The following is a 3,830-nucleotide window of genomic DNA, read 5'->3' as shown; positions in this document are numbered from 1 at the left end:
TCCGTGCTCAATGGGACGGCACCCTTATTTAGGTTAATCGTATGCCGTACACGTGCTCTGTTCAGTTCGCAAGGTGCAAGTTTTATGTTTCTGGAATAAGTGAAAAGTGAAATAGCTAAATATAACAATGGGAGACAAAGAAGCAAACGTGTCTCAAGGAAGTTCTTTAAAGGAAGTGGAAATGCCATGGCCGGCATATTCTAAAGTTTTTGAGTTTCGATCGAATCTTAGCACTGAAAAAAATTTTGCGTTTGCGTGCAAATTTTGTATAGGAGGAAAGATTATTCACGCAAACAAGAGCTCTGCGGCAAATTTAAAGAAACACTTAAATGTAAGTATTATTTATTTATTTAATAAGGTAATTATTCAGAATACGGTCCTCACCTCGGGGAGAACTTCGCCCCTTCGACCCTTCCCACCCCGCTTAAAAAAAAATAAAGAAATCCTGCATGATTTAACCCTAACAAAGTTAGGAATGAACAAAGTTAACCTTGTTAGGGTTAACCCATGTAGGATTTCTTTATTTTTTTTTACGCGGGGGAGGGACTTCGCCCCGAAGGGGCGAAGTCCTCCCCCGCCTACGCGTAAAAACTTTAAATGTTACAATTAATATTTCTCAAAGAAAGATTTTATCATCGATAATGACAGATTTTGTAATCTGTATAATGATCAACTTTAACTGTTAATATCTCGCTTTGCGGGGCAGAGCGACAACTTTTTCAGCCAGATTCTTTCGTTTCGCGTAAAAACGCGTCGAATGAGTGTACTTTGATCAAAATCTGAGGTGAGGACCGTATTCTGAATAATTACCTTTAATAAAAATAGTTTTATAAAAAAAATTATATATATCTTTTTAGAGATTAAAACATTATTTTTTTTTTCGTACCCGAAATATTTATATTATCATATTTATACTAATTGTATAAATATTTATATTATCATATTTATACTACTGTGCAATTTCTTTATTTTCTTTTGTATTGAAATTAGAATTAACCTGGAATATTAAAATATGTATAAAATGAAGCACAATAATTACAATATATTATTGTGCTCCATTTTATACATATTTTTATATATATTACATTGCAGTTAAATATTAATTATAACAATAATATATATGATATATAATAAAAAATAAATAATGAAAACACTAAAAAACAATATTTTTGTATAATTTTTTTATAATAAATTTCTAGACTTGCAAGAAATCCACACTGTACAACAAATCATTGTACTTTGCTTCAAACATGCAACACAGAACAGTATGTATAGAAAAAAGTGTGATATTTTGCATGAATTAATAGTGGACTAACCAAACCACTTGTTTTAATTCGATTTGTGCTATTTTTATTAAAATAACTTTTAATAAATTATAAAGGGTGCATTCCGTTTCACGTATGATGCGTATTATTCATTGTTTATTCTTGTTTTTCATTTAAATGTTAAATAAGGATAAACAATGCGTGATGCGCATTATGTGTGAAATAGAATGCACTCAAAGGCATATCTCTCTTTCTCTCTCTCTCTCTCTCTCTTTCTCTCTCTCTCTCTCTCTCTCTCTCTCTCTCTCTCTCTCAGAATTTTCTTCTTATAATGTTTATATGCTGCGTTCGGCAATACCGCTCGGCGCACTCCGAGCGCTAGAAATCTATATTGTATGTAACGTATAATATAGCTTTCTGGCGTTTGGAGTGCGCCGAGCCGGTATTGCCGAACGCAGCAATAAATATCTATCAGTGCAACAATAACTTCTGCTTTAATTCTAACCTTTGTAATTTTGAACCGATCCGAATATTCGTATATCTATAGATCCAGAAATCCTAATTATCATACTATTTTTCTGTATAATTTATTGTTAGAATCAGTGGTGTAACTAAAAAAAGTTTCGGGATGGGGTTGTAACTTCACTGTTCACAAAAAAGCTTAACTGATTTGTGATCAGTTACGAAATTATTGAAATTATTATGAATTTCGGGGGAGGGGGGGGGGCTGTAGCTTTACTGTTCACAAAAAAGCGTAACTGATTTTTAAATAGCTACGAAATTATTGAAATTATTAAGAATTTCGGGGGCTGTAGCCCTCCCAGCCCCCCCCCCCCCTCTGTGGCTACCCCACTAGTTAGAATGAAGTTTGTTATATGTATATTTACATTAAAACTGATATTTTATTATTTAATATTAATATCCTAATATATATACTATTCGTTAAATTAATAGGCAAAACACCCATATATATTAAAAGAAATAGAGAAAACAAAAGTAGAATTGGTAAAATCTAAGAGACACAATGAAGACAATCTAAAAAATCCTGTTAAAAAAAGGCAATCAATTTTAGAAAGATGGGGTTCTGGGAATATTGTAGTTACTCAGAAAATGTTTGATACTGCTGTACTACGGTTTATAATTGAAGACCTCCAGCCTCTATCAATTGTTGATAGTCCAGCATTTATCAATCTGATTAAAATTGGAGTGCCTTCGTCTGTCCGAATAATATGTAGGAAAACTTTAAAAACAAGACTTGGTCAAACATACCTTGAAATGAAAACTGCTCTTGAAAACAAATTGGCTCAAATTGAAACAGTCTCAGCAACAGCAGATTTATGGAGCAAGGCAAAAAGGTTATTTAACTTTTTGGTGACATTTTTACTTCTTTATATATACGAGTATTTCTTTAAATATATTTTTTATTTTTATCCTTCATATTTTGTTAATTTATATCTAAATTATATATAAAATATATATCTAAATTTTTCTGTTTTTTTTTTTTAGAAGTTATTTAGGAATAACAGTCCACTGGCTCAATCCTGAAAATTTAAAAAGAGAATCAGCTGTATTGGCTTGTCGCAGGCTAAAAGGAAAACATACGTATGATATTTTAGCGAAAGCAATTAATTCTATATTTTTAGAATATCATATCCAAAATAAGATATGTTGCACCACAACTGATAATGGGTCAAATTTCGTGAAAGCATTTCGGTAAGTTAAAGTTTTATACAAATGTATATATATCAAAGCTTTAAATATGTTAATATAATAAAACAAGAGAAAGACTAATGAGAATCAGAACATATAAAGTATGCGTAAAAATCATGCGTAAAAAATCGACTTCCCAAAGAATATGAGGTAACTATTCATTACTACGATAAATAAAATTACCTCAATTTTTGGAAGGTCAATTATTTACGCACTTCCTCGCATTTGGCTTATTAGTCCTTTTTCATTTATCTAAAATTTTATAATACTTTAATAGAAGTTACAATACTTTTTAAAGTCTTTTGTAAATTACAATTTTACAATTTTACATTACAATATTACAATACTATAATTTTTATATTAAAACGTTTTAATGTATAAACAGAATTTATAAAATTGTTATAATTTGTTGTTTAGAGTTTTCGAAAAAGATGAAAATGAAGATGAGGATTCTGATGTTGAATTTCACGATTTAAATAATTTATTAAATATGGCCGACGTAGAAGATACAAATACAGAAGATGTGATTATTCTGCCACCACATCATAGATGTGTTAGTCACACATTAAATCTCATTGCGGTGAAAGACTTCGAAAAGCCTTTAGATAATAATAATTTATATAAAAAGAAGTATAGAGCAATATTTGCCAAATTATCGAAATTATGGAGCAAACAAAATCAGTCTACGCAGGTAGCCGACAAAATTAAAGAAATTTGCGGTGTTTATCTAAAGACTCCTGTTATTACAAGGTAACAAATGTCTTATATCTTTATTTTTATTTATATTTGCATGTAAATATTGACCTTTCTAGATTAAAAAATTTATATATATATATATATATATATATATATATA

This window comes from Odontomachus brunneus, unplaced genomic scaffold (genome assembly GCF_010583005.1).
Source record: "Odontomachus brunneus isolate Ranch 3 - 2012 unplaced genomic scaffold, Obru_v1 Obru_scaffold_413, whole genome shotgun sequence".
Taxonomy (NCBI): Eukaryota; Metazoa; Arthropoda; class Insecta; order Hymenoptera; family Formicidae; genus Odontomachus; species Odontomachus brunneus.
The sequence above is the reverse complement of the archived record's forward strand: the minus strand, read 5'-3'. Positions refer to the sequence as shown.